The sequence below is a fragment of the Amphiprion ocellaris genome, chromosome 1 (genome assembly GCF_022539595.1).
Source record: "Amphiprion ocellaris isolate individual 3 ecotype Okinawa chromosome 1, ASM2253959v1, whole genome shotgun sequence".
NCBI lineage: Eukaryota > Metazoa > Chordata > Actinopteri > Pomacentridae > Amphiprion > Amphiprion ocellaris.
In genome coordinates, this window is record NC_072766.1 from 5,452,948 (window position 1) to 5,473,429 (window position 20,482).

Consider the following 20,482-nt stretch of genomic DNA (forward strand, 5'->3'; position numbering starts at 1 on the left):
TCAATTCCTCTCCAGGTCACTGAGAATGACATCATCACACTACTATTAACTCTGCAAACAATTCAAGCCCAGCTACATCTGTATTGACAATGGATTCCTTCAAAACAAACAGGCGGCTTTGGGCTTTGCCCTCAATCTAAAACCATAACCTCAGAGTGAATAACAGAGGAATGTCCATCTAGTCAGGATGGAGTGATGGTAAGGAGAAGAGAACTAAAAATGACACGGCAAACAAATCTGAGCAACCACTTCCCCCTCACTTCAAGCCTTCCCTGTTCTTTTAAAAAGGCCTCGTTTTATACCCGTCTGCTCACGTCTGTCTGGCCTACACAGACACACATGCACACACAAGCATCATGTACAGAACAGTACACATTCCTCCACTTAACAGACAGAGTACAAACTGCTTTGCTTCTTATTCTTTCAGACACACAGCATTGCATATGATTAACCTGTTAACTGGACGTTTCAAAACAGAGGGCCGATTTTGCATCATGCTTTGAATATGACCAATTTGGCATGGCCCTTGATTTAAGATGTGAGCTCCACACTGGTCTGTTCTGCCCACAAGGGCAAGGTGTGTATTTGACATACAAACGTCAAGAAAGCGTCCAGATGCAGTCCACTGTTTTTCTGTAATAATAGCTAGCAGCCCTGCCGTTAAATAATTAATGTGGTCTATCCAATACAAAGTGGATGGCATGCAGACTGCACTCCACTGCTGTCCATCTCATACCTGTTTCCCCTCATGGACACAGTATGCATGACTGTGCTTATTTTTGTTTGTTTTCGATAGCAGCACTTGGCCAAGTGCTACATGTTCACAGAAAAACCTGTGTAGTAAAAACCTGATGTTAAAAACAAGCTCTTAAAGCAGAGCAGAGCTGATACTGCTCTGCTATAATTCTTTGCTTTTATTGGACTAGTTTTCTTCATAATAAATCCCAGCTACTTAAGTAAACTGCAACAACTAAAGGCAATTGTCACAAGGAGACTGTTGTCTTGGGTCAAAATTATTGATTCATTTAAATATAGATATTATTGACAGGCCTGGTTAGTACAGCAGGATATATTCTGTGACACAACCTTTGCTGAGGCCAAAGTGTTAATGAAAAAGGTAAAAATTGATCCTAATGAGTGAACCAAATCTTAACGATTCACTGCCTTTGCTTGCCCCCTCATTGAGCATATGTTGTTTTTCTCTGCTGTTTTCACAAGAAACAATCTCATTTGGCATTACGGTGCAATAAAAGCAGAGAAACATATTGGAGGTTATGGCAGGAGCAGTCACATGATCAATACCCGCCCGACCCTCCTCTCCTTGCCACTTCAACCACTTTTCTTCCTCTCTCCCCTCACCACCTTTCCTCCCAATCAATTAACTTCCCCAAGTAAACAGATCTGTCCCCATGCTCGCTGCTCCCTGCTGTAACCGGATATTCCTCCTCCTCCGCCTCGTCCCAGCCAAGTCAGAAAGAGACACCAGACACCCGACAGAACGTTACTGCTACCTTCTCTCCCAGTGTCTGTTGAGGTAAGAGGGCTAAAAAAAGCCCAATGACATCATCTACATGTTCTTCATCATCATGCTTATCACTGACAACGTGACCTCTGACTGGTTCACACATCAAACACAGTAATTAGTGTAAAAATCACTACCTGGTCGCCTCAAATACGCTATTATAGCTCTATAAGCAAGTCAGTCATCTAATTTGTCAACTGTAATTAATGGAGTCTTGATGAGTCTGAAATGTTTTCACAAATGTTACTAAAATTTCCTTGCCACATAGCTGAGCATTCATCCACACTTGTCTTAAGGCACACATGGAAATCAGCAAAACTTTCTATTTTTTATCTAATCAAAACAGACAATATTTTTACGAAGCAGAAACAGATGATTTGTTGTTTTTTCTCACTATTGTTTTGGCATTTTTACCTTTATTCCACTGATGCAATCGAGACAGACAGGAGATATGGAAAAGAGAGCAGAGGAATGACTAATGGTCTAGCCAGCTGGCAACTGAACTGAGGCCTCAACACTGGGGGCATTTGTGCCTGCAAAACATTTGCCCCACCACCTAGACACCAAGTTGCCCCAGAACCTTAACATTTTTAGTTTACTTTTCCTTCTGCATGGTTTCTATTGAAATACGAAAAACACATACAATTGAGTACACTAAAAGTTCTTTAAAGTATTGTCCTGCACAAATTAGTAGATTTTTACTTTCGTATTTCAATTTTCTGATACTTTTCTTCCCTACTTTTTTGCATGTATGTAGCTACTACTTTGCATATTATTTTATAGAAATGATGATCAGATTACTAAGGTATAAGGTCTCAATGGCATGCAATCACTGTTCCCTCGAAGCTGCGCGCATGCGCTATTGCGCACTGCTGACACGGTCTCCGCGTACAGAAAATTTGCGCTGCGCACAAAAAAAAAATTCAACCTAAATTGTAAATAAAATAAACACGTAACAATTCATTCTGTGCTATTTTTCAATGTGAGTCAGTGAGTGACCGGTGACTGGCTGCTGCAGCCAATGATGCGATTCACATACGTATTTACCATAGACTGTATATAATGGTATTTACGCAGCTAATCAACGTCAGGCGTCCTTATGTGCAGCCATCGTTGTTGTCATAGATATGAATGAGTAGATAGGACACGCCCCTTTGAGCTGCGTGCTACAGCGAGGCTAAGCTAGTGGGGGCAAAGTTTCAGTGCATTCCGTTGATGTAGACGGCGTGAAAACGGAAACAAGTATGCCGTCTCACTGTGCTGCATACAGTTACACACTGCGTCGTACGATTGAGACAAGGAAACTTGGAATGACTTTTCATAGGTAAGAATATTTTTTGGCTCTTTTTTCATTATGAATTCTTGTTGAGAGCTTCCACTCTATGAGAGCTAACTAGTTAGCCACTAGCAAAACGCTAAGGCAAGCTAGCAGCTTGACAATCAAATACCAGACGATTAATAGTAGCTGTAGTATAGTTGTACAAGCAGTAGTAGTAATACTAAAAGTACAAGCAGCAGTTGTAGTATAAACAGCTGTTAGAGTTGTAGAAGTAGTATCAGCATTTGTAATAGTATTCCAAGTTGTAGTAGCAGTGCCAGTATCAGCAGCAGTAGTTAATGTACTACCACTACTACTAGTAGTGGTCACATTGCTATTACTACCACCAATACTGCCAATAGTAGTTATAAAGACTAAGTCATGTATATCCAGATTACCATCTATGTTCTTCCTCCAAACCCATTTTATGATTGGGATTACAGGCAATTCTTTAGGACTGCTCTCAAATAATTGAAATGTTACTAAACAAGGTTATACTTATCAAATTAAATAGCTCTGGTCTCCAGTATATTGGCGAATTCGGTTCTTTGTACTTAATTTATTAGCATGATTTCTTTTTAATATGTTGTGTACAGACTTAATTACTTCTCTGTCTACTTTTCTTACTCCATGTAGGTTTCCCAGAGACTATGGGGTTGAGGAGGAATTGGAAGTTTGTCAGCTTAGACCTGGTGTCATTCCATCAGTGTTAAACTTCCCGGCTCATCTTGGAAGAGTACGTGCCAGAAAGACCACGACCAAGCAGCCTTGAGATCTTAGGCAGCGTCTCCCTGAGGTGGGTGTCGACGGTGTTCACAGTCAGGTCTGTGGTAATCCCGTCAAAAAACAAAACAGAAAAAAATCTAGATTATAAATCAACATGTAACCAAAGCACTCTGTGTATAACACCATAGTATAGGATGTAGTTCATAAAATGTCAAAGTATAGTATGCTTTACTCAAGAATGACATAGTATGGCCTGTAGTTCATAGTACAGCATGTCGGCAAGAAAAAAAAACAAAACATAGATTATTATGTGGTTCAAAAAGTGCAAAATGATAGGATGTTGCCTAAAATTGTCATGTATGATATGTGGTTCAAAAAATGTCATAGTGCAGTATATTGTCAAAATAGTATGTAATTCAAGAAAACATCAGAGTATAATATGTCGTCTAAAAAATGCCATAGAATAATAATTTCATTGCACAAGTAAAAGTATAGTAACTTTTAAAACTGTTTGAATTCTTATATGTTGCTAAAAAAAAACAAAAAAAGCTAAAACAAAAAAAAAGTCACAGTAATATGTCAATTAAAAAAGCCTATAGTATAGCGTGTTGCCCAACAAACATCATAGTATAGCATGTCGCTCTAAAAACGTCACAGTATAGCCTTTAGTCCACAGCTGTCAGTAGGTGAGGAGCAACACAAAAACAGTCCAAACGCTGGTTTCCAGAGGGTTAGATGAGAATTTATTTGAAAGAGTAAGTTTAGAACAACACAACATGTGAGGGGGTTAAAAACAAATGGGTGTTAGTAAAATAAAAATAAATAAACAGAACTAAAAGTGAACTTCATGTTGACATTGATGGGCATTCCAACCAGGAACAAAGTAAAAGATAATCAATACGAAAAAAAACTCTTCCTGTTCACCTCCTAAAACCCAAAAACACACTGCAGTAGCAGCCTAAACTAAAGCTACCAATGGGTTTCCTGTTTTCCTTTGTGAACAATTCAAAGGTCCCTCTCTATCTCCCCACACATCCACCAACCACTGGAACACATCTCCAAAGTTCTGTCGGGCCAGCTCAGCTTCCCCTCAGAAGAAGTGCTGCCACCTGCCAGATGAAGGAGCCTTTTGAGAGGCAGCTGGCATCGTGATTGGACTGTACTTTGGTCTGTTCCAATCCAGCTTCAGCTCCAGAGACGGCAGGCGGGACGAGTCAACGGAGGCCTGGTGGACGAAGGCATGCAGCTGAGTACAATACAGAAAACAACAGAGGAGGAGTGCAGGGCCAGAACAGAGTAGCATCGTATGTCTCTTAGAAAACATCATAGTATAGCCTTTGGTATGAAAAAATGCCATCATATACATCGTATGTTGTACAAATAACAAGTCAAAGGAAAGAGACATACATTGTAGAATTGTAGTAATTGTGGGCTGACTGATTTACTGATTATCAGTATTTTATTTTTTACTGATTTACGGTAATAAATACATTTAAAAATGGCGCTACTTTGGCTCTGAACCTTTATCTACCTGTGGTCGCTCTGTCTTCTGGAGTGATTTGATTGGTTATACGTAACAAATAAAACTCCTTTAACTTAACATCTGTAAACAAAACAAAAACGTATCAACAAAGTTTTCTGTTAGAGTTTGTGTTCTTCTAAGTTTAACTCAAGGTTTTAAATACTTTCATTTACTGCAAATGAATATCTACTCCAAATGTCTCACTAATAATCATTATCAGCCTTAAAAACCCACAAAACACCCCTCTATACTCGACCACACTTAGTACAGTCCGGTTCCCCCTTCTATAAATCTGCTTGGAACCTTCCACTTCCTGTTTGTCAAAGTGGCCTTCTACCTGGACAGGTTTTGTTGGAGCTCATGCAGCAAACATTTTGGGTAACTGCACTTTAATATGGATGGATGACACTGAATTAGAGTCTGTTTTAATGAGACTGAGTTAAGATGTGTAGCTCTGTCATTAAATAGGAAATTAGTTCTCTGAATTCACAGAGAAAAGTCTGAAATGTTTGCTAAGTTAGTGTCCCACATGTTCTTTGGCTCAGCTAAAGCTAACTCTCGCCAACTTCTGGATCTCTTGAGTTGCTTGTTGTTAAGTTATCTTGCTAGAGATGCTGAAGCTCAGAAAGTCTGAGATGTTTGTTCAAAATAAGCTCATTCTCAAGTCTTATCTAAACTGTCCTCTTTTGTTTGAACTTTCCCTAAACTTAGGAGTTAATGACAGAGCAGCACATCCAGACTCAGTCTCATTTATGTTGAGATTAAACTTCAGTGTCATTCATTGATGTTAAAGTGCAGTTTTTCAAATGTTTGTTGCACATGCTCCCGACCAAACCAGTTCAGGTGAAAGGCGATGTGAAGAGAAAGCTCCAGAGGATGAATATCACACATTTACATTGGAAATTGATGTCCTTTAATTAGACATTGTCATTCAAAAGTTAGATTTCCCTTTAATGATGTTCAAATCTTTGTTGAGTGTTTTGTTGATGTTGGTTTCTAAATGTTTTTTGACACTCGGCCCCAAAGATTAAAACCTTCTACGGCTCACAAGCTGCAACAATTCACACATTATCAACTATCTTTCTGACTAAACTAAGATAAAAAGTGAAAAACTGCCTGATTCCTGCATCATGAATGTAAATCTTTTTGGTTTTTATGACGGTAAACTGAATATATTTGGGCTTGACATTTTATAAACCAAAACAACAACTGAATTACTGGAGAAAACGACAGATTAATGGACAAAGAAAATGTGTTTTCCAACATATATGGCTGAATTACTCCAACATTACAAGATACATACAATTTTAATTCAATTTTGTTTATATAATGCAAATTACAGGTCAAATTGTCTCAAGATGCTTTATTTTTGTATTTTTTTGTCATATTTAAAATATGACAAAGTAAGAAATTTAAACCTCTTGACTAATCCAATTTATTATTTAGTTTTTAAGAGACTAATTGACAATTCAAACTTTCTCCACTAAAACTAATAAACATGAGGTCAAATAGAAGGAAGAGTTTTAAATACTGCAGTCCCACGATGACAAGAATAAAGTTTGTCAACAAAAACTAAATCTGCTGGTGGATTCCATGAAAGTCCTAATAAAGGATAATAAAGTGTGATACTAAAAGTTTGTGGTGCTAAAAATCTCCACGTAAAGATATCAAGTTGAACATCTGGATGGAGGTTGATAAAAGTTGACCTCCCTTCATTTCTGTGGAGCGACTCCATGGATTTTATGGATGGTGGTTAAAGACCTGCTCTTCTAGTGGTCTTCCTTCTAGTCGCTGTAAAAAGTCAGTCCATCCTGACCGACTTCAACATCTCTTCATGACAACTTGTTCTGCCTCCGACCTCGTGGAAACTCAAGAAACTCGGGAAAACCTGTGGAGACTCGAGGAACTCGTCGAGACTCGAAGAACTCGTCGGGCGGGGGAAGGTGTGGTGGGTGGTGGGGGAGTAGAGGGGGGAGGCCGCCACCCACCTCCCCACCTACTCTCCGCCCTGACTCCACCCAGACTCCGCCTTGGCTCCACCCATGTGGTGACTTCAGGAACTACGATGCCAAAGGGACGACGAAATTATGTCTTTTCATCTGATCTGTAGCTCAGTGAGTTAAGGATTTGCCTGTGGAGCTGCAGGTCGCTGGTTCAAGACCAGACACTTCTTAAATTTTCTCAATATCCTGACAAAGACAAAGAAAGAAAAAGGCCGGTGGTGGGTCTTGAACCTGCGACCTTCCAGTCTGTAGGCTCTCTTCTTATCCCCCTGAGCTACTCGCTCAGATACTAATTCTTCTTTTTTTTGCGCATTTATCATCTATTTTTTGTCATTTTCGAGTTTTTTTTTTAACTCGAGTCTCGACTCGACCGTTTTTCTCAGGAGGTTGGACTTCAGCCTTTGTGCTGGAGGGTGGAACCCTCAGTTCCAAGACTTTCCAAGCCTCCAGACCTCCCGAGTCCTCAGGACCTGAGCTTTCACACAGTCTGAGGGCTGAAATTTTCTAAGTTCCACAGTAGTTCTCTGTTAGATTGAACCTTCAGACAGTCTGAGGACTGATATTTTCTAAGTCCCACAGTAGTTCTCTGTTAGATTGAACTTTCAGACAGTCCAAGGACTGATATCTTCTAAGTTCCTGAGTAGTTCTCTGTTAGTTTGAACCTTTCGACAGTCTGAGCACTGAAAACCTAAAAGTTCTTGAGCAGTTCTCTGTTACTTTGAACCTTCAGACAGTCTGAGGACTGAACTTTTAAAAGTTTCTCAGTACGTCTCTGTTAGTTTGAACTTTCTAGTTAACAGAAGCCTTAAAACTTGTGACCATAAGTCTTGATTTCACATTTAGATCATCCATCTGAGTTCTTCTCAGACCTTCACCTGTGGGTTTTTTAGAAATCCTCAACAAACTTTGATTCTTTTCACTGAACAGTAAAGTTTGTGGAGATCAGAAGGTAACATTAGTTTGATCAGTGCCTTCAGCTACTAGTAGACTTTATCTGGAAAGCAGTTTTCTGAAATGAGTTCTTAGTAAATCTGTCCACAATCAAACCAAGAACATAGAAAGAGGAAATGTTTGAAGAAACAACTTGATGTTTTCATTTCAGACTAGAAAACACTTTACGGCCTTTATCTGTTTTTGCTCTTTTGATCATTTTATTGTTACTTCTGTTTAATTTGATCTTCTAAAGTTTAACTGGTACCCTTTCAAAGGTTTTATCTTTAGTTTGATTCTTCTTAAATGTTTAGTTTTGCTCTTTTCTCACCTTTTATTCTGTTCTAATGTCTGATCTGATTTTGAAATGTTTTGTCTTTTTAATGTTTAGTTGTTGTTTTTTCAAATGTTTTATCGGCTTGTTTGAAAAATTTCCTTTTCTTTCCCAATGTTTAATTTTTCAATTAAATCTTTAAGGTTTTTCTTTTTAAATGTTTTACCACCTTTTAATGTTTAATTTTCTTTTTAAATGCTTCATTGTATTTTCTGTTTCCTATTTAAAGTTTTATTGTCTTTAAGATTTAATTTTCTAATTAAACATTAAATTTTTTAATTAAATGTTTTGACTTTTAACGGTTTAATAATCTAATTAAATGTTTTGTATTTTTCTAAATGTGTAATATTCTTGTTTAATTGTATTTTTTAAATGTTTAATTATCTTAAATATTTCATCTTTAATGTGTAATATTTTTGTTTAAAATTTTTTGTTTAATTTCATAATTACATGCTTTGTATCTTCTATTTAATTATCTTATTAAATATTTTGTCTGTTTAATATAATTTAATTGTATTTAATGTTTAATTTTCTTTTTAAAAGTTTTATTATATTAAATGTTTTTTCCTTTGATTTAATTGCTTTTTTACTGTAGTTTATTTCTTTAATCTTTTTTTCTGTCAAGATTTTAACCCCAACCTTAAAAATGAAATAAACCCTTAAATCACAATGAAAATACTTCTGTTGTCACAATCATGAGTTAGTCAATTATTCAGTTTATCAATTCAACTTTATTTGTTTAGCACCTTTCACACATTACAAAACTAAACAAGCAAAGAGAAAAAACTATGCTAAAACTCTGATTAAAACTCAAAAACAAAAAGATTTAACATGGTAATAAAATATGTTGTGTCCAGGGGATGGAGGGAGTTTATTGAAGTCTTCTTGGGCTCACATGGGAAATCATTTAAAATATAAACTTGATATTCAGTCTAAGGAAACTGCAGAGCGACAGAAGAACCAACAATATCTCCTGTTTTCTCCTTTAATGAGTTGCTCTTCTTGTGCTTTCAGACCAAAGAACTACAGACTCTTCACAACCTGCTCAAACTCTTGGTACAGGACCTCACCACACGGGTCAAGAAGGTTTCCGTCTCATTTCTACTCTGAAGCTCACCTTCTCCTGCTCAAACTGCTGACAAATGTTTCTGCTGCTCTAAAGTCTGGTCTCCAGAACTTCCTAAAAACTCTCAAAGTCTCTTCTGCTGCAGGTTGCTTTGTAGAACTGTTGCAGAAAACCTCACTAAACCACATGGAGGGGCCTCAAGATAGTCGTCCAAATGAAACCATACAAAAACCAAACTAGTACAACCTAAACACTAAAGTCTCCTGCAGCCTACCAGAGAACCTCTGAGAACAGAGAATCAAGACAGGAACTCTTACCTTCTGGACAACCAACCTTGGTTCTCAAACAAGAATACAGAATGTGTCTGACCAAAAACCTCTGAAGACTCACTACAGCCAAGATAAAGACACAACTCAGCTGTACCAAATCCACTAATCACTGCACACATTAGCACCATGTGCTAACTGTGGCTAAAGAACCTCATTTACCAAGACAACTATCCAGTACAAAGCCCTAAAACACACCAAGAAACACATTAAAGCCTATTTTACTGCTGGAAGCTGCAAGCCAACGCCTAAAGAACAAACTAAAGCAATGGAGCCAAACCCGGTTCAGTGGTGAACAGAAGCAGAGGAAATGTTTGTCTGCAGCTAAATAAAGCAGGAAGACACTGAGCTGCTCAGGTGTTCCTGATAACACCAAGCTGCTCAGGTGTTCCTGATAACACCAAGCAGCCACCTGGACAGCCAATAGGAACACAGCTTACTGGAAGTCCAGAGGGCTGGCTTAGTGAAGTAAATTTAGTTTAAAGTTGAAGCAGAAAGTTAAAGAAAGTTGAAAACCACCTTCTGATCCCTGAAATCTCTGAGTTTTCACACAAAGAACACCTGAACATGTCAAACTGGTTCCATAGTAGAACCATCATTGTAAAAATGTCATAGTATGGTGTGTTGCTCAAAAAACATTAGGACCCGGCTGTCAGGGGACAAACATGTAAGAAACATGAGAACAGAGAGAACCCAACCAGTAGGTCACAGTTTATCATCCCCCAGTCATCTCCTGAAGTCCATATGGTGAGAGACATCAGTATCTGGTTGTTCATTTACCAGAGGATGCTTATAATCATGCTGATGTGGTCTGTACTCTACAGTATTTTAGTGACTCAATAAATGCCTAAGTTGTTTTTTTTTTTTTTTAAATGCTTTTTAGTTTTTAATAAACATTTAACAGCCTATATGTAATCAATAAATGGCCTTTGCCTATCTTAAGAAAAATTCACTCAGAACTCTATGTTAACAGTACTAAATAAATCAATAAATACATGCATACACACATAAATAAGTTAATACATTAACTGTACAGATAAGATTTAGATTTTAAAAAAAGTTGTTTATGTTTTTGCAGAATCCAGTATTGCTCACTGGTTGGTCATTACATTTTGTTAGTTTGATTTCACTGTTTAAAATGATGCCGCCTCTTTTCAGACAGAACCTGTGATAATAAAACAATACAAAATTTTTAGCTGCATGTTAATAAAGCACTTAAAGCTTTAAGTATGGCTAAATGCTTTTTTCAAAATTAAATATATCACTCCTTAGGTGGTAGTGGCCCCAAGTTCAGTAAAGTTGGAAAGATATTCACAGATTCAGACTTCCAGCATCAATAACTCATTAGATATAGGTTGTCAAAACATAAACGGTGCCTCTTTCCCATTGTTGCAAGGCAGACAATGTGCTACAAGCCCAGTTTTATCAAAAATAGCTGTCTTTCAAGCTACAGGAATAACATTGGTGTCTATGGAGTGAACAGGGTCCGTCTGCAATTTGCAAAACCACTGCAACAGTAAAGAGAGACAAATATTCAATAACTTCACTCTTATACATTGTAGTGTCACTAAAATCACTGCAGCCTTCAACTGGCTCCTGTTGACAAAGTGTTTTAACAGAAATGTAAATGCTGTAATTTGATTCTTTTAATGAACCATGTAACTTGAATGGATGTGATGCTGGTGTGACCACAGTGCACACGTCTGATGTTGCTCACAGTGGTCCAAGGAACGCTCAGGGAGTTTGTGTGTTTGCTCAGACTCAGGAAAAATTACAGGGAACATTGCATGCAATGTCCATTTCCTTACCTGTTTATATTCTCCAAATAAACTTTCTCAAGTAGAACACATCTCACACTGCTGATCCACAGCTCACACTGCAGCAGGTGTTTACGAAGGGACAGACGCATTCATCATTGCAGCACAGATTCACAGACCGGACTTCTACTCTTTTATTTAGACCTCCAGCTGGAAAGCCAGTCTGTTCAGACAATGCTGCTTGCTTGTGCTGCTTGCTTATTAATGAAACATGTCCTTATCCTGCTCTTAGAATTACAAGCGTCGAGACCTGAGTAGATGCCAACTGTATCTGCATGAGGTTTAGATCTGCATGAGATTTGCAGAATATTGAGAAGACTCAGCGAAAATTGTTTCACAAAAACACACTGTGCCATATGTTTTGCAAATGAAAATACTCCAAATGAACCCATGCGCCATTTTCTTGCTCGTTCAGTGTACAAGGTGTCTACAACAGCAATCCCCAGGAGTCATTGAACATAAAACTGTTCATTCTTCCAACACCCAGAGCAGCAAGAGAGGAGATGCAGGCAGGACCAATCTATATCTCCTGTGACCCTCAGCAACATGTCGTTATACTTGCTAATCAGATTTAGAGACAACAAGTGAAAGGATGGCCTCTCTGGGCCGTTTGCTTTCACAAATGGATCTGCTTAATATGGGAGATTAATAGACTACTATCTAATCTTCCCTGTGATTGAAGCTATGATCTTGTTACAGAGAAACATGATGGATGTTGAGGCAGCGCTACATGCGAGTCATGTTAACCCTTTCAAGACAGAATGCAAGGTTGCTTTGCAAGGTATTGTCTGTTAAAAGACAACGCAGGGCAGCAATCATAATAATGAAGATGTCTGCAGGGCTGGTGGAATATTAGCATCGGTGTGTGAAATGGCTTCTTTCAGCTCCCAACTGTGTCAAATTACAATATGAACCAATGCTCACAGGTTGTAAGAAAATAATTATGTCTATCACACATATTTTGTGTGTAATGTTGTCCCTGCTATGGTGTTTATGGTTTAATCAGAAAAATAAAAAAAATGTCTTTATCTGCATGATCTTTTTGAATATTATCTGCAACAGTTCTCACAAAATGCACATTGGTTGAAGACAAAAATAATCTCAGTGACGTGTCTGTTGTTCTCCTGCACAAAATCTCAGAAAAATGCAATAAGTTACCTGCAAAAAACACAGTTGCACCATATAATAAACATTTCTTAGTGTCAGTGGTGAGATTAGGGTTTGTAATTTATGTTTACTGGATCTCAAGACCAATATTTCTTCTTATCTTAATGAAATTCTCTTCTGCAATTGTCTCAGGTGTTTGATGTTGAACAGGTTTAAAAATGTAAAATACCACGTTGCAGGCAGAAGATAAAGATTCGCTTGGTTATAAAATGGTTTTATTTCTATGATTATACTTTGATAAAATGTGCATAATGCTGAAAAGATTATAGGGTGTGCCTTTTAATACAATCTGAGTGAGTAATACTCTCTCATAGTCTCCTGTGGGGCATTCAATAGACGAGGTCAGCACTGAAGTGTCTGTACAAACTGTTTCTACGATGTCCTTGAGAGAAAGATAACATCCAAGAGTACCTGAACTGATCATTACAAAGGCAGAGAGTATATTTAAATGACCTGTTAAAGCAAACACTGTCCCAGCTGTTGGGTGGAAATCCTAGAGTAAATACAGGCTTTCAAAAAGTGTTTTGTAGCACATTCCATGCCTCACATTTTTTGGGATAAACTGCAGTTTCCAAGGTCAATATTGAACCTTTAAGCACAATGATATAATTATTTTTTAGGAGAAAAGAGCTGCCAGTGACTCACAGTAGTAGATGTTCTCACTTCTGCAGTATATTCTAGTGTTGTTTTAAAAAAGAAAACTGGTCTAGGAGGCTGTAGCACCATGGTTATAAGACGCTGTGTAAATCACAGAGAAAAGCTGTCATCCCCGATAGGGCCTTGTTAGTTGCTACAGAACCATAATGACCGATGCCTCACAGGCAAAGCAATTATCAGGTACTTAACAGTCCGAACCTGTAATACATCTGCCATGGGCTAAGGAGGGATGGGAGGCGCAAGATCACCCCCGTCATCTACTTTTCGCTTTCTCATTTTCCCTATATATTCTGTCTTTTTCTTCCCCCTCTTTTTCTGTCTCTTTCTGTGTGTCTCCTTGTTTCGCTTCCCCTGTATTGCTCTATGCTCTTCTGTTCCACTCCCCCTTCTCTGTTCTCTCAGGGTGCCAGCTGGGAAACTGGCCTTGGGATACAAGCTAGAAGCATACAACCATATGCTAGATATTTTCATGGAAGGTGTGTGTGTGTGTGTGTGTGTGTGTGTGTGTGTGTGTGTGTGTGTGTGTGTGTGTGTGTGTGCGTGTGTGTGAAAAGGAAACAAGGGGGAGGGGTCTGACTTATTGTTGAAATGTACTACAGTGTAACAGTTAAGTAGGACATTTATCTGGCAGTGGTTTGTCTCCCCCTGTTGTGCTTGGGTGTGAGTTTCTGAGTTCCATCTCTATCCCACAGCTAAATGCCTTCAACATAGAGAATTTCTGCTGCTTTCAAACACACACACACACACACACACACACACACACACACACACACACACACACACACACACTGCAAACTGTACAGGCAGACTGCTGAGAGGGAGCTGCAAGAGACACTGACACAGCTTGCTCATTAGACAGTTTCTTCTTGGATTGAGGCCAAATATCTGCAGGTCATAAACTCACTGATGTAACAGGCGATGCAACTCGCTGATCTAGGGAAGTGTTGAAAAGCAACACATCTCTTTTTAGGACTGCCTCTTATCATTATTTACTGTGCTCGTGTCGCATTTTGTCCGTGAATATATAGAAACACAAGACAGTTATAGTGTGAGCTGCCATAGTGAGGGGATCTTCATGAGATAATTTTTCTTACACTGTGTATTACAGGCCTATCAGTAGCTACTAATAACTGCTTTTAAAACTGAATTAAATATTTTTAATTTCTTCCTTTTTTCAGTAATTAAAACGTGTGGCTCCCCTGAACTGTCACCTTTGTAGGCCCAGCTTCACAGCCGATCTGAAGAGGGTGTAAATAGGTATGTGTGCATCGTCTGATACACAAACAACCACCAATCAACTTATAAGTTGTTGCTGCAGCTGGAAAGGCAACCCTCACTGGTTTCCAACAGGTCACTTTACACTTGACATACAAATTTAGTTTGGAGTGCCATTATTTCCTGAACTGTTAAACCACTCCTTTAAATAATGAATCAGTTTGACCAATTTCAAACAGCAAATCATTGTATTGTTCTTTACCATAATGAATACATCATTCAAACATTCACAGTGTAGGTTGGAAAAAGTACTGCATGTGTACCCCTAGGCTAACGGCATCAATAAAGCTAATTGGAGTGAGAAAACTGAAGACCAGTCAATGAAACAAGATTGGAAGTGTGGGTTAGAGTTACTTTAACTAATAAAAAACAAAACAAAACAAAACAAAACATATTTAAACATTTTGTTCACTGCTTGCATAAATGACCATTTTTAAAGCCATGGCTGATCAAGAATAGTTGATTTGCATAAGCAAATAATGAGAATAGTAACAACTGAAGTAGATTTGCTATAGAATAATGTCAAAAAATGAAAATGTGCATTTTGGAGGGGTGCAGTCTGAGCTCAGACCTCAAACCAACAGAGACACTGTGGAATGGCCGAAAGAAAGCTGTTTACATCAGATATCATTCATATATGGTGAAATATCTGCTGAATGTTTTGCAGGTTTATTCTGCATCTTGTTTAAGAAAGTTTTACCATTTATCAAATCCAAAGATTTTACTTACTTTTCTCACCCAAACTGTGGATGCTTAGAGGGTGTGTTCACTGCAGACACAAAATTTTACAGCTAATTAGAAATATTTTTAGGTTTAGTACAAGTTTTTGTCTCGATGAAGAGCAGAACACATTTTCTACTGTATATTCACCACTGAAAACTCTTTAGAAAACTGGACCAATTTCTGAGGCATTTTAGGACACATCATGCAGCTCCTGTCTCCCTCCACTCCACCCCTTTACATGCACATGTTCATACCCCCTCAGGGCGAAAGTAAAGGGCCGGCCTCCATCTCTCATTAACCTACTGGCTGGATAAATCAAAGTGCAGGGCAGAGAGGAGAACCTCAGCCTTGGCCATTCAGATAAGAAGAATACCCTACACCAGCTCATAGCCTACAGCTCAGTGATATATGGATCTGCAGAGGCTAATAGCAAAGTATTGACAGGGAAATGGTGTGCTTATCCTGCTCCTCCATGCTGGGGAGAGGTCCCCAAAGCAGATGGGATACACTTTAGGGAGAGGGGAAGAGGAGGAGGAGGGTGAAAGGATGAGATAGAACTGCACTGGGACAAATTAGAGTCTTTATTGCTTTATTTCAGCTAATTTGTCTCTGAGTTAGAGTCTACAAAATAGTTTCCCATTTCCTGCTCATGTGAAACTGTAAATAGTGGCTGGATGTCCCTGATAAATGATTAGTTTCTACATGTTTGGACTTCTTTGACATCCCCTAGCAAATGTCTACATCCTATTAGTCTCAATAAGAGGTAATAAAGTCCTTTATGGCACTGGCATTGTTCATAAATATGTCTTACATTTTACAAAAAAAAAGACATGAGTTGCAGGTGCAGAATAATAGATAAGGCACATTAGACAAAGGAAATGATTGTGATTGGTTGTATATGTAAAAATCTGACTATCATATCATTTATGATGCTGTGAAGGCCAGAAGTTCCTTAGCCTTATAACCTCTCTCCCCTAATTCTCCTCACTTTGCACGTCCATAGAAGTATATTCTTCATGCCAGAAAGCAGAACTCTAATAATACAAAACACACAAACTAGAGCCTGCAATATGTTTCTCTAACAAGAACCAATAGATCAAGTTCCAGGCCATCCTCCCACTGGTGGAGTCTTTAATGCTGGAGTCAGTAGGTTATCGCTGTGGGCGCTGCACCTTGTTCTAAGTGCCAGCTTTATCAAGCACAACCAATTCTTCCTCTGATGTGGCTGTGGAAGCAGGAGATGGGGCCTAATGGCAACACTTCATCAACCTCAGTTAGAATGTAGAGAGAAACTGCAACCTCCGATGTCAGATAAAGATGCTGATGCTGTTTGGTTATTGGACCACCAGGCATAATTTGGTTAAAGCCTGCAGTGAACCACACCTGTAGTAGTTCGGAGCTTGTAACTGTCAGCTGATTCTTGGAAAGTGAATTGACAATGTTGAGCCTGTCATGCTATATACAAACAAGATGTACTGTGTGAGCTGAGAGTGGTGCTGTAATTGAAACAAGGACACACTGTGTCCTAGAATATTCAAAGAGTCTACAGTGAAATCATAGAGGGGTTTGGTGTGTCATCTGGAGACATTACAACACCTCCGTATGGCCACCAGGGGACAAAATGGATAACCATGAATAAATGAATGAGGAATCTGAGTGAGATGTGCATTCCACAAAAGCAAAGAAAACCCTTGCTCATGTCTAAAACATGCACACAATTAGGAGTGCCTGCCTGTTCATAAAAATGCCACTTATACTTCTTTTCATATTGTGCTCATGTGTTGTAGGAAAAATACAGCTACAGTTGCTTACGCAGAAATCTGGGCAACAATCTGATTCAGCACTTTTCAGGTAGTTACATTCATAAGAGGATCCAAAACAAGGCGAACAAAAATGTATGTTTTCGTCAACTCCGGAACATAACGAGCATGCATCTGCATCAATGAGCTATGAGGGAGGAAACAATGCACCATCCTACACTGCCAAATGCCTCTGTTCCTCTAAAGGAGACCACATATGACCACGTTCACATCTGGATGCCAAGCACTGTACCGGGGCCTGTCTATGACCATGATTATCCACTTGACATCTTTATAGTTCCATGGCAGACATCCTCTTCGGCAGAGCTAGAGACAGAAACGCAGAATGCCAAAGTGGCCCCACAGTGCTGGTGTGGGACCATCAGATTTTTGTGTTGAAATAATTAGCCTGCTTAGCTGCCATCTGGGCTCTGGTTGCTGGTGTGTGGCATGAGCCAGGTGCTTCATGGGTAATACCACAGAGAGACATTCAGCAGATGCTCATGGGTAGAACTGCCCACCTTGGCACAGATCTGGAATTAGCTAATCCCTACACAAATCTGAAGGGAAACCACAACAAGGAATACAGGCAAGACTAGCTTAAGGACAGCTTCTTGAGGCATGCCCATTTAGAGGGTTTAATGCAATTACAATAATTAGTAGAGGTTTAGTGAAATCTGGAGGAAGCAAAAAGTAAACTTTCTGTTAGGAAAATGCAGTTTTGTTAGAAGTAACTTTATAATCTAAAGCAGCAAAAATCTATGACAGTGCATTCTGCTCAGAATTGAATCCGCGATAACCGTACTTCCTCTGACATAAAACACAAACCAAATAATCAACACCCTTATCTATGAACAGCAGGTACCATTTAATTACTGCCCTGCCCCTACACGGCTCAAAATCTGAGGAGGTTTAAACATTTTTTGAGCAGTTCACTAGGCCAGTAACTTGATAAGGCCCCTGGATTTACTCGATGAGGTAGAAAGTTCCTGAGCAAGCAGCAGGCATGTGGTTGTTGTTCCCAGAGGGCTGGGAAACCGTATCTGCCCTGAAGGAGCATCCTCTTTGGTAAGCACTTCTTATCCAGGCCATCACTGCAGGCCGATAGCGGCAGGGTAATATCCAGTAACTGCAGCTTTATGTGCGATCCAATACTTGGATCAATCCCTAGGACAGGAGGATTGCCATTAACCCCTGAGATCTCACCGTCTTTCTCTCTTGTTCTCTTTTCGCTAGTGACTCGTTTCTTCTCTTCGTACTGCAACAGAAATCATGAAATCACTGTCAAGAGGGAAAAAATTTGCTCTATATATTTCTCTGAAGCAGGAGCGAAGTGCGACACTGCTTTGAATTTCACACAAAACTGACGCTTTCAGTAAAGGTGTCAGGTCAGGATGTGAGTTGTGTTTCACCATAAACAGTTAATCCTTTAAACGTTAACGTGTCTTAAAAATAACACAAAGCACTGTGAGGCAAAAACAGCCGTGTACGTGTTATTATGAATATACAACAGCATGCTGATGTTTAAGTGCGTGTGCATTCTGTTTGTGTTGGGAGGTGAAAACAATGCATAGGTTTATATTTCTATATCGACAGTATGATTAAGCATGAGTGTGCACACGCAGGCTTGTGTTTGAGAGTGTGTACGTGGAGAGAAAGCTAGAAAGACAGTTATGAAGAGAGATGGTGTGAACAGGAAAGAGACAGTGGGTTTGAGACTTTGTTTGAAACTCCCAATACTTTGGGGAGTATTGCCCCATATACTGTCCCATGTGACTGAACAAAAGAAAGCTAGACTGAACCAAAGATATTGAGCTCTTGCAGAGCATTTCTACTGTTGCCACTGAATATAAATGGATAAATAGTTGATTAACATGCACTGCTATTCTCATTTTAAAAATGACTTTACATGCTACAAAATGGGCATAACACATATTGTGACGGGGTGGCATTTTCAGCAAAGATTCATCAAAAAAAAAAAAAAAACTTATGGTATGAATGTGGGACACTGCAGACAGGATACATGTTTTTTGTAAATGTAAATTACTATTTACAAATGTGGGTAAGAGTTGACATAAATATTTGCTCTCCTCATCATCTAATAATAATTATTTAGGCTTATTTAAAGAAAAGTGGTACAATTCACGAAGCTCTTAAATTACTTCATGACATAAATTGTTTGGAATTTATAGTGGGTTAACAAAAAGGAACATTAACAAACTAATGTACTATACAACAAAAGTATATTCAGTTCTAACATATATTCATAATCATGCATTTTTTATTAGATATGTTTTACCACAATATTGTGTAGAGTGATTTGAATCCAATTTAGCAACAATAAACCATTAACCTACAGTGTAGTATGATTATGGTAATTATTTTAAGCAAGAACTTACATATGAACACTGTAATTTTTTCCTGTTAATTAAGATATAGAAAGAACTACCTTTTTACCAAAACATTATTTCTACATAGTGACATAAAATCAAAGCTTATTTTTTGCCAACAGACAAAAAAGTGGAGAACGCAGTTTTATTTTCTCTAGACAATTACAACTGACAAGTAGCTCCTGAATGTCAAACAGTTTAAGTCTAATTAGAAGCATGAGAAGTTTCACTTACCTCGAGTGTTTCTTTTTTTAAGAGGGTCAAGACCCCAGAGCTTGAACTCAGGTGTAGAACAGGAAGGTTGAGCACATCCTCTCTTTTCCATGCAAACGTCAGAGGCCACGAAGCAGCTAGCTGAGCTTGGCCACATCACCATAACAGGCATGAGTGCAAGAGAGCCGTCCAGGCGGCGGGCGGGCTGGCGGCCGGCCGGCCGGTCTGTCTGTCGGAGGCTTGGTCAGTTGGCCCGGCAGCAGAGACAAGGGGACAGGCACACAGGGAGAAGAGCTGAGCCGGAGTGGGCTCTGCTGGAAGGCTTTTTCGCCTCTCCTTCCCTGAATGAAAGCAATCCCTAAGAGTGAATGGGTAATGAGAGACTGGCTCCTGAGATTTTAGCTTTCTTAATCATGTTCATAATTAATTCAAGAACATTGATAATTTCATTACATTCTTTTTGTCTTATCAATAAATGATGTGCCTGCACTTTTGGTCTTGTGTATACGGGAGAGAGGGAGGAAGAGAGTGAGGGAGAGGGACAAGAGAAGTAATACTGCACTAAAAGCACAGGAGATGGAAAATGATACAAACAGGGAAGTGGTAATTATAATCTTTGACCAAGCCACTGGAAGCACAATATGAAGTCAAGTGGCTACAAATAATTAATAAGGCCTCCTGGTGCGTGTGTGTA

General features: G+C 38.9%; 1 long non-coding RNA gene across 1 annotated transcript in view; it reads right to left on the reverse strand.

The window, feature by feature from the left end:
* Positions 1-20,247, reverse strand: part of LOC118469912 (uncharacterized) — a 38,876-nt gene extending 18,629 nt beyond the window's left edge. Inside the window, exon 1 of the long non-coding RNA XR_008601581.1 lies at positions 19,810-20,247. This is a non-coding gene — a long non-coding RNA (uncharacterized LOC118469912). The remainder of the gene's footprint in view (positions 1-19,809) is intronic.
* Positions 20,248-20,482: the final 235 nt, after the last annotated feature.